Below are 12,168 nucleotides of genomic sequence, written 5' to 3' on the forward strand. Positions count from 1 at the left end.
TACAAAGAGGTGTTTGAGGCTGAATTTGGGGAAAGAGGCATCCCTGCTGCTGTCAACACACGATGGATCTCAACACTGAGACAAGTGGAGGCAGTTGTTCAATGTGACCATCTAAAGCTCAGTCATGTTCCAGAAAAAGCTGAGCACAAGGAGTTGTTGTTCACAGTACAGGAGTGGAAAAGTTGAAGAAGTTGTTGAACATCCTGAAGCCATTTGGAGAAGCAACAGATAGGACACATGGGGAGAAGATAGTCACAATCAGTTCTCTTGTTCCCTCGGTCCTGTCCCTGAATCATCAGCTGGAACAGCGGAAGCCTCAAGTCCATTTCCTGAGCTGCCTGGTCAGAAGTGTCCAGGCATCCCTGGAATCTTCATCAATGTGAAAATGGCCAGGACACAAGATGGAATCACTGCCCACTTTTCAGATCCAGTCTACCTCAAAGCAGCTGCCTTGGATCAGGCTTTTACTCTGATGTGGGTGGAGCACCATGTGCTCATCAAGGAACAGGTGGCACAAAGAGTGAAAGGTAAATATTATTGAGTTTAATGTGACTTTATATCAGAATTTAATTCAATTGACTGCAACAATAATACTTTTTCAGTTTAACCCACTGCATCACCAATACTCTCATACCGAAATGCTTTTTGGTTCTGCTATGCTTTTACGTGTTTTGCCAGAACTGATTCTGCAAGATGCTACAGGAACTGAGCAAGCTGTGCCTCTTGTTGAGGAATAGCAAGAGGATCATTGTCTTGGACAAGAAGAATGGCTGTTTGCAGCATACTGTAAGAGGCAGAAGAAAGCTGTTGGGATCCCTCCAGCACTACAGCTAAGTCACTACCTTGACATATGCGAAGGACAGAATGCTCTCTTGTTCTGGGCAATGAACAGGAAGTCTCTTCCTTCACTGTGCCGAGTGGCCATCGGGGTCTTGGCAGTGCCTCCAGTGCTCTGGTGGAGCGTGTCTTTAGCCATGGTGGTATCATACTGCGACCTCATCGTGCACAAATGACTGACAGATTTTTATCGAATTTGGTCTTCTGCAAATGCAATGCATCATAGGGCCCTGACATAAGAGAAAAAATGTAACCGTTTATGCATTGTACACACACACGTAGTCTCCATGTTCAGGTTGGGATCTGTATTTTTTTCTCAGACATTCAGGCCACTGTTCAAATTGTAGGCCTACTTGAAGTTCAGTAGCAATTGTTCTGATGTAACTTTTAAAAAATGATTGTAACTTTATGTCATGATTGATTTAGGTGTGTAGAGTGTATCTGGAGAGAGAGCACTACAATATGTTGTTTTTGTTGTCATATTGATGTCTTTCTCATGTCTACCCATGTGTTTCCATGGAAATACATGGATAGCCATGAGAAAGACATCAAAGACATTTGACAAGAAAGACATTTGAATAAACTTAATATACTAACTCTTACTCTTGTTAAATATGACATGGTATTAAATTTGGTGAAGAGCACATTATGACTTGATTAGGACTTGAGACTTGACTTGAGACTTGTCTGTTTTGACTTGAGACTTGACTTGGGACTTGTCTGTTTTGACTTGAGACTTACTTGTGACTTGTTAAACAATGATTTGTTCCCACATCTGGTGGTTAGATGTGCCAAGCTTATAGAGACGTACCCCAAGAGACATGCAGCTGTAATTGCTGCAAAAGGTGGCTCCACAAAGTATTGACTTTGGGTGGGTGAATAGTTATGCACGGTGAAGTTTTCTGGGTTTTTTTGTCGTTTGTTTCACAATAAAAAGTATTTTGCATCTTCAGTGGTAGGCATGTTGTGTAAATCAAATGATACAAACCCCCCAAAAATCCATTTTAATTCCAGGTTGTAAGGCAACAAAATAAGAAAAATACCAAGGGGGGTGAATACTTTTGCAAGCCACTGTGCAGCTCAGACAGGCACATTTACAGCACACACATGATAGAGAGAGCGAGAGCTAAGATCAAGCATGGATTAACATAATCAAATCATTAGTTAAGACATTCTTTAAACAATGCAAAGGCTACAATAATTTGGTATTTATTTTTTTAGGAAATTAGCCACCGCTTTGCTATTAACAATTAAAGACACTAACAAATCTACATAGAAATGAAAGGTCTGACCCCATTGCCGCACTGACATGAAAATAACAAATGAATTCATCTTATAACACTCATCCACAGCTGACTAATGGAGAAATTCAGTTTCACCCACTTCTATCCCTCAATCTCATTCCCTAGGAAAAGGGATTGGAAGAAGCTGTTCTCTTCTTTGTTTTGGTTGAAAATAAGTAATCTATTTAGTACAGTATGTGGTGACAGCATACACAGAGAAATGAAAGAAAAGTCAATATTGTCTAACTGACGAAACAACACCCACATGCAGCACTAGTCTAGAATGATTCAAATGTGGAACCGGTCACAAGGTTTCACACCTAAATATGGTAAGACCAGTTTTGTTCCTGAGGTTGTCCATGTGTTACTGTATGTTTAAGACTTTGTCTCAACAAAAGTGAAAGATTTGTGGTTTTATGAAACTGTAATTCACAGTGAACCAGGTGCATCAACAAAGAGTTCTGGAGGTCTGATGTCTGCTGTCTGTCTTTAGTCAGAATCACGTTCACACTGGAAAGTGACGGACAGATCTTGAAATGTGAAAAAGTCTGCTGCAAACTGCATACATTCGTAAGGAATTTTCTCCATCATATACTTGAACAGTGGTTTACGCAGTCTTGCCAGGTTTAGATTCCTGTGGATGGAAATGGCTTTAAATGAGAAATCTACTGTATGTTTCAGTGTTCCTCGAGGCTCTATTCTCAGGCCACTACAGTCGGTAACCCTCACTGACTCCTGCCCCTTGACCCCTGGTACTGTGGTGAGGAAACCCCAACAAAGCCATGGAGGGACAGTTTGATTACATATCCATAACCTGTTTGCTGTGGTGAGTGGACACTTCAGTCTGGAAAAAAAAGCCAACATGGCAGCAACCCTCCACACCACGGCCGCCACAGAGTCACTTGTGACAGTTTATCTCCTCATTAGTGACTGGATGACATTTCCAGCATCTTTCCAACCATTTCTGTGCTCGGGTTTTTCTGGCGAGTTTCAGTTTCTTTCCAAGGTAAAGAACCAAGCAAGGCAGACCAGGGGCAATCCGACACCTTATATGATGAGAATGGTAACCAAGTTCAGACAGCAGTAAGTGAGGGTTATGGTTAACGCAGAGGAAGAGACAGGGAAAATGAGGGTAGAGCCATGTAGGACAAACCTTGCCCAGATACAGAATGAGGGGAAAGCCAATCATGAGAAACCTTGCCCAGATACAGAAGGAGGGGAGAGCCATGCATGAGAAACCTTGTCCAGATACAGGAGGGAGAGCCATGCATGGGAAACCTTGTCCAGATACAGAAGGAGGGGAGAGCCATGCATGGGAAACCTTGTCCAGATACAGAAGGAGGGGAGAGCCATGCATGGGAAACCTTGACCAGATACAGAAGGAGGGGAGAGCCATGCATGAGAAACCTTGACCAGATACAGAAGGAGGGGAGAGCCATGCATGGGAAACCTTGTTCAGATACAGAAGGAGGGGAGAGCCATGCATGGGAAACCTTGACCAGATACAGAAGGAGGGGAGAGCCATGCATGAGAAACCTTGACCAGATACAGAAGGAGGGGAGAGCCATGCATGGGAAACCTTGTTCAGATACAGAAGGAGGGGAGAGCCATGCATGAGAAACCTTGTTCAGATACAGAAGGAGGGGAGAGCCATGCATGAGAAACCTTGTTCAGATACAGAAGGAGGGGAGAGCCATGCATGAGAAACCTTGTTCAGATACAGAAGGAGGGGAGAGCCATGCATGGGAAACCTTGTCCAGATACAGAAGGAGGGGAGAGCCATGCATGGGAAACCTTGTTCAGATACAGAAGGAGGGGGAGCCATGCATGAGAAACCTTGTTCAGATACAGAAGGAGGGGAGAGCCATGCATGGGAAACCTTGTTCAGATACAGAAGGAGGGGAGAGCCATGCATGATAAACCTTGTTCAGATACAGAAGGAGGGGAGAGCCATGCATGGGAAACCTTGTTCAGATACAGAAGGAGGGGAGAGCCATGCATGGGAAACCTTGTTCAGATACAGAAGGAGGGGAGAGCCATGCATGAGAAACCTTGTTCAGATACAGAAGGAGGGGAGAGCCATGCATGAGAAACCTTGTCCAGATACAGAAGGAGGGGGAGCCATGCATGGGAAACCTTGTCCAGATACAGAAGGAGGGGAGAGCCATGCATGAGAAACCTTGTTCAGATACAGAAGGAGGGGAGAGCCATGCATGGGAAACCTTGTTCAGATACAGAAGGAGGGGAGAGCCATGCATGGGAAACCTTGTTCAGATACAGAAGGAGGGGGAGCCATGCATGAGAAACCTTGTTCAGATACAGAAGGAGGGGAGAGCCATGCATGGGAAACCTTGTCCAGATACAGAAGGAGGGGAGAGCCATGCATAATAAACCTTGCCCAGATACAAAAGCAGACTTTGCCCGTGCTTCTGCACCTGCATTGTTTGCTGTTTGGGGTTTTAGGCTGGGTTTCTGTACAGCACTTTGTGACATCAGATGATGTAAGAAGGGCTTTATAAATACATTTGATTGATACAGAAGGAGGGGAGAGCAATGCTTGGGAACCTTGCCCAGATACAGAAGCAGACTTCCCTGCAAACCAAAATTGGTTCTGTGAATGTTCCCAGAACATTAATTAGGTTACCCCAAAAGTTCTAATAACACAAAAACTGTCCAGTTGTGCTGATAATTATACAATGTTTGTATAAAACATTCTGCTGATGTTGCAAGAAGTTTCCCAGGAACATTATTTGAATGTTTTTGGGATGTTATCATTCTAATGTTAGATACAACCCTGACTATAACTTAATGGGAACGTTAACTAATGTTCTGGGAATGTTAGCTAATGTCCTGGGAATGTTAACCAATGTCCTGGGAAAGTTCCACTATGTACAATCTCATTTAATGAATGGATCAGAATAATAAGGAATAGGCACTATATCATGCAAAATGTATTGTAATCCGTTTTATGAAATGACACTGCAGACATGTTCCCAAGTGGTTTTGACACGTTTGTGTGTGGCGCTTGTACAGAAGGTTCATTACAAACATAGAATTAGAAGTATGGTAGTGCTGCATAGTTAATATTCATGTATCACAATAAACGTTGTAGTTAAATAGGTCAAGTGTAAGACGCACAACATGAAAAACAACACTTCTGGTCGTCTGTCTCCCCCTTTTTTCCGATTGATTTACATTAAAGCATACATTGCAACAGGGGCGGACTGGGACCAAAAATCAGCCATGGCATTTCAAGCACACTGGCCCATTTCCTTCCTCAAGGCCATCACACCGGCCCATTTTTGTGGTTGAGGCCCCCATTATTAGTACAGATATTAATAATTGTGTTTTCTTTTTAAGTTAGAGGACCAGTAGACAAAAAATGAACTCATTTGCCCTGCACTCCATACAGGAGGCAACATTCAAATCACATCCTGTGGCTGCCTTCATATTCCCTGACAGGCCATTTCATTCAGTCAGCCTTGCACACAGTGGCGATGAATATTGACATTTCAAAGATAAGCTGATTGTTGGTGTTTTTTTGGGACAGATGTGGGAGCTTGTTTTATGTGAACTCCCATAGTGAGCTCTGGATATTGGAACCATAGTGAGCTCTGGTTATTGGAACCATAGTGAGCTCTGGATATTGGAACCATAGTGAGCTCTGGATATTGGAACCATAGTGAGCTCTGGTTATTGGAACCATAGTGAGCTCTGGATATTGGAACCATAGTGAGCTCTGGTTATTGGAACCATAGTGAGCTCTGGTTATTGGAACCATGGTGAGCTCTGGTTATTGGAACCATAGTGAGCTCTGGATATTGGAACCATAGTGAGCTCTGGTTATTGGAACCATAGTGAGCTCTGGATATTGGAAACATAGTGAGCTCTGGTTATTGGAACCATAGTGAGCTCTGGTTATGGAACCATGGTGAGCTCTGGTTATTTGAACCATGGTGAGCTCTGGATATTGGAACCATAGTGAGCTCTGGTTATTGGAACCATGGTGAGCTCTGGTATTGGAACCATAGTGAGCTCTGGATATTGGAACCATTGTGAGCTCTGGTTATTGGAACCATAGTGAGCTCTGGTTATTGGAACCATGGTGAGCTCTGGTTGTGGAACCATAGTGAGCTCTGGTTATTGGAACCATGGTGAGCTCTGGTTATGGAACCATAGTGAGCTCTGGATATTGGAACCATAGTGAGCTCTGGTTATTGGAACCATAGTGAGCTCTGGTTATTGGAACCATGGTGAGCTCTGGTTATTGGAACCAAAGTGAGCTCTGGATATTGGAACCATAGTGAGCTCTGGTTATTGGAAGCATGGTGAGCTCTGGTTATTGGAACCATAGTGAGCTCTGGATTCCAATAGATCTGGTTATTGGTCCAATAGAGAGGTCTGATATTGGTCCAATAGAGAGGTCTGGTTATTGGTCCAATAGAGACTGGATATTGGTCAATAGAGAGGTTTGGTTATTGGTCCAATAGAGAGGTCTGGATATTGGTCCAATAGAGAGGTCTGGTTATGGTCCAATAGAGAGGTCTGGATATTGGTCAATAGAGAGGTCTGGTTATTGGTCAATAGAGAGGTCTGGATATTGGTTCAATAGAGAGGTCTGGATATTGGTCCAATAGAGAGGTCTGGTTATTGGTCCAATAGAGAGGTCTGGTTATTGGTCCAATAGAGAGGTCTGGATATTGGTCCAATAGAGGGGTCTGGATATTGGTCCTATAGAGAGGTCTGGATATTGGTCCAATAGAGGGGTCTGGATATTGGTTCAATAGAGAGGTCTGGATATTGGTTCAATAGAGAGGTCTGGATATTGGTCCTATAGAGAGGTCTGGATATTGGTTCAATAGAGAGGTCTGGATATTGGTCAATAGAGAGGTCTGGATATTGGTCCTATAGAGAGGTCTGGATATTGGTTCAATAGAGAGGTCTGGATATTGGTTCAATAGAGAGGTCTGGATATTGGTTCAATAGAGAGGTCTGGATATTGGTCCAATAGAGAGGTCTGGATATTGGTTCAATAGAGAGGTCTGGATATTGGTCCAATAGAGAGGTCTGGATATTGGTTCAATAGAGAGGTCTGGATATTGGTTCAATAGAGAGGTCTGGATATTGGTTCAATAGAGAGGTCTGGATATTGGTTCAATAGAGAGGTCTGGATATTGGTTCAATAGAGAGGTCTGGATATTGGTCCAATAGGGGGCTCTGGATATTGGTTCAATAGAGAGGTCTGGATATTGGTCAATAGAGAGGTCTGGATATTGGTCAATAGAGAGGTCTGGATATTGGTCCAATAGAGAGCTCTGGATATTGGTCCAATAGAGAGCTCTGGATATTGGTCCAATAGAGAGGTCTGGATATTGGTCCAATAGAGGGTCTGGATATTGGTCCTATAGAGAGGTCTGGATATTGGTCCTATAGATCTGGATATTGGTCCAATAGAGGGGTCTGGATATTGGTCAATAGAGAGGTCTGGATATTGGTCCTATAGAGAGGTCTGGATATTGGTCCAATAGAGAGGTCTGGATATTGGTCCTATAGAGAGCTCTGGATATTGGTCCTATAGAGAGGTCTGGATATTGGTCCTATAGAGAGGTCTGGATATTGGTCCTATAGGGAGCTCTGGATATTGGTCCAATAGAGAGGTCTGGATATTGGTCAAATAGACAGCTCTGGATATTGGTCCTATAGTGAGCTCTGGATATTGGTCCAATAGAGAGGTCTGGATATTGGTCCTATAGAGAGGTCTGGATATTGGTCCTATAGAGAGGTCTGGTTATTGGTTCAATAGAGAGGTCTGGATATTGGTTCAATAGAGAGGTCTGGATATTGGTCCAATAGAGAGGTCTGGATATTGGTCCTATAGAGAGGTCTGGATATTGGTCCAATAGAGGGGTCTGGATATTGGTTCAATAGAGAGGTCTGGATATTGGTCCAATAGAGAGGTCTGGTTATTGGTTCAATAGAGAGGTCTGGATATTGGTCCTATAGAGAGGTCTGGTTATTGGTTCAATAGAGAGGTCTGGATATTGGTTCAATAGAGAGGTCTGGATATTGGTCCTATAGAGGGGTCTGGTTATTGGTCCAATAGAGAGGTCTGGATATTGGTCCTATAGAGGGGTCTGGATATTGGTCCAATAGAGAGGTCTGGATATTGGTCCAATAGAGAGGTCTGGATATTGGTTCAATAGAGAGGTCTGGATATTGGTTCAATAGAGAGGTCTGGATATTGGTCCAATAGGGAGCTCTGGATATTGGTCCAATAGAGAGGTCTGGATATTGGTCCAATAGTGACAAAAATCACTACAAAAATCTCTGAAAGTAGAAACACTTATCTCCCTCACTAGCTTTAAGCACCAACTGTCAGAGCAGCTCACAGATTACTGCACCTGTACATAGCCCACCTATAATTTAGCCCAAACCACTACCTCTTTCCCAACTGTATTTAATTAATTCATTTATTTTGCTCCTTTGCACCCCATTATTTTTATTTCTACTTTGCACATTCTTCCATTGCAAATCTACCATTCCAGTGTTTTACTTGCTATATTGTATTTACTTTGCCACCATGGCCTTTTTTGCCTTTACCTCCCTTCTCACCTCATTTGCTCACATCGTATATAGACTTGTTTATACTGTATTATTGACTGTATGTTTGTTTTACTCCATGTGTAACTCTGTGTCGTTGTATCTGTCGAACTGCTTTGCTTTATCTTGGCCAGGTCGCAATTTTAAATGAGAACTTGTTCTCAACTTGCATACCTGGTTAAATAAAGGTGAAATAAAATAAAAAATAAATAAAGTGAGCTCTGGATATTGGTCCAATAGGGAGCTCTGGATATTGGTTCAATAGAGAGGTCTGGATATTGGTCCAATAGGGAGCTCTGGATATTGGTTCAATAGAGAGGTCTGGATATTGGTCCAATAGTGAGCTCTGGATATTGGTTCAATAGTGAGCTCTGGATATTGGTTCAATAGAGAGGTCTGGATATTGGTCCAATAGTGAGCTCTGGATATTGGTTCAATAGAGAGGTCTGGATATTGGTCCAATAGAGAGGTCTGGATATTGGTCAATAGAGAGGTCTGGATATTGGTCCTATAGAGAGGTCTGGATATTGGTCCAATAGAGGGGTCTGGATATTGGTTCAATAGAGAGGTCTGGATCTTGGTCCAATAGAGAGGTCTGGATATTGGTCCAATAGAGAGGTCTGGATATTGGTCAATAGAGAGCTCTGGATATTGGTCCAATAGAGAGGTTTGGATATTGGTCCAATAGAGAGGTCTGGATATTGGTCCAATAGAGAGGTCTGGATATTGGTCCTATAGAGAGGTCTGGATATTGGTCCTATAGAGAGGTCTGGATATTGGTTCAATAGAGAGGTCTGGATATTGGTCCAATAGAGGGGTCTGGTTATTGGTTCAATAGAGAGGTCTGGATATTGGTCCTATAGAGAGGTCTGGATATTGGTCCAATAGAGAGGTCTGGATATTGGTCCTATAGAGAGGTCTGGATATTGGTCCTATAGAGAGGTCTGGATATTGGTCCTATAGAGAGGTCTGGATATTGGTCCTATAGAGAGGTCTGGATATTGGTCAATAGAGAGGTCTGGATATTGGTTCAATAGAGAGGTCTGGATATTGGTCCTATAGAGAGGTCTGGATATTGGTCCAATAGAGAGGTCTGGATATTGGTCCTATAGAGAGGTCTGGATATTGGTCCTATAGAGAGGTCTGGATATTGGTCCTATAGAGAGGTCTGGATATTGGTCCTATAGAGAGGTCTGGATATTGGTCCAATAGAGAGGTCTGGATATTGGTCCAATAGAGAGGTCTGGATATTGGTCCAATAGAGAGGTCTGGATATTGGTCCTATAGAGAGGTCTGGATATTGGTCCTATAGAGAGGTCTGGATATTGGTCAATTTGGATATTGGTCCAATAGAGAGGTCTGGATATTGGTCAATAGAGAGGTCTGGATATTGGTCCTATCTGGATATTGGTCTATAGAGAGGTCTGGATTTGGTCAATAGAGGGGTCTGGATATTGGTCTAGAGAGGTCTGGATATTGGTCCTAAGAGACTGGATATTGGTCCAATAGAGAGGTCTGGATATTGGTCCTATAGAGAGGTCTGGATATTGGTCCTATAGAGAGGTCTGTATTGGTCCTATAGAGAGGTCTTATTGGTCCTATAGAGAGGTCTGGATATTGGTCCAATAGAGAGGTCTGGATATTGGTCCAATAGAGAGGTCTGGATATTGGTCCTATAGAGAGTCTGGATATTGGTCCAATAGAGAGGTCTGGATATTGGTCCTATAGAGAGGTCTGGATATTGGTCTCAGAGAGGTCTGGATATTGGTCCTATAGTGAGCTCTGGATATTGGTTCAATAGAGAGGTCTGGATATTGGTCCAATAGTGAGCTCTGGATATTGGTTCAATAGAGAGGTCTGGATATTGGTCCAATAGTGAGCTCAGGATATTGGTTCAATAGAGAGCTCTGGATATTGGTCAAATAGACAGCTCTGGATATTGGTCCTATAGAGGGATCTGGATATTGGTCCTATAGAGAGGTCTGGATATTGGTCCTATAGGGAGCTCTGGATATTGGTTCAATAGAGAGAGAGCTCTGGATATTGGTCAAATAGACAGCTCTGGATATTGGTCCTATAGTGAGCTCTGGATATTGGTCCAATAGAGAGGTCTGGATATTGGTTCAATAGAGAGGTCTGGATATTGGTTCAATAGAGGGGTCTGGATATTGGTCCAATAAATCTGGATATTGGTCCAATAGAGAGGTCTGGTTATTGGTCCTATAGAGAGGTCTGGTTATTGGTCCAATAGAGACGTCTGGATATTGGTCCTATAGAGAGGTCTGGATATTGGTCAATAGAGAGGTCTGGATATTGGTCCAATAGAGAGGTCTGGATATTGGTCCAATAGAGGGGTCTGGATATTGGTTCAATAGAGAGGTCTGGATATTGGTCCAATAGAGAGAGCTCTGGATATTGGTCAATAGAGAGGTCTGGTTATTGGTCCAATAGAGAGGTCTGGATATTGGTCCTATAGAGAGGTCTGGATATTGGTCCAATAGAGAGGTCTGGATATTGGTCCAATAGAGAGGTCTGGATATTGGTCCAATAGAGGGGTCTGGATATTGGTTCAATAGAGAGGTCTGGATATTGGTCAATAGAGAGGTCTGGATATTGGTCCAATAGAGAGGTCTGGATATTGGTCCTATAGGGAGCTCTGGATATTGGTCCAATAGGGAGCTCTGGATATTGGTTCAATAGAGAGGTCTGGATATTGGTCCTATAGGGAGCTCTGGATATTGGTCAAATAGACAGCTCTGGATATTGGTTCAATAGAGAGGTCTGGATATTGGTCAAATAGACAGATCTGGATATTGGTTCAATAGAGAGGTCTGGATATTGGTTCAATAGAGAGGTCTGGATATTGGTTCAATAGTGAGCTCTGGATATTGGTTCAATAGAGAGCTCTGGATATTGGTCAATAGAATATTGGTCAAATAGACTCTGGATATTGGTTCAATAGAGAGAGAGCTCTGGATATTGGTCAAATAGACAGCTCTGGATATTGGTCCTATAGTGAGCTCTGGATATTGGTCCAATAGAGAGCTCTTTACATTGGTAACAGCTCCTCCTAGTGGTTGACTGTCAAACTGACTCAGCAAGAATCTCCTAATAAGTGATGAACAAGTGAGTGATATAGAATGTTTCAAATTCAGAAAAACAAGACAGCAGCCTTCACTTAGCCAGTTTTTGTGTGTGGGGGGGACATAACAGTCTGTACCTAGGTCAAAGGTTACTGTAACTGCAGAGTGTTTTTTTGCTGAAAGCTACTAGGATGGAAACACCACAGTGACTGATGTGTTTTAGAATTATATATGTTGAGGAACACATGCTTAAGTGATCCTAGAAGGCTCTTGTGTATTAAATTATTGTCTCATTTTGAATTGGAGTTGTCAGACCAATAAGCATCTGCATAAAAGGGTCTGAGTCAGTCTCCCACCTCCCTCTG

Source organism: Oncorhynchus keta, chromosome 34 (assembly GCF_023373465.1).
Source record: "Oncorhynchus keta strain PuntledgeMale-10-30-2019 chromosome 34, Oket_V2, whole genome shotgun sequence".
Classification (NCBI taxonomy): Eukaryota; Metazoa; Chordata; class Actinopteri; order Salmoniformes; family Salmonidae; genus Oncorhynchus; species Oncorhynchus keta.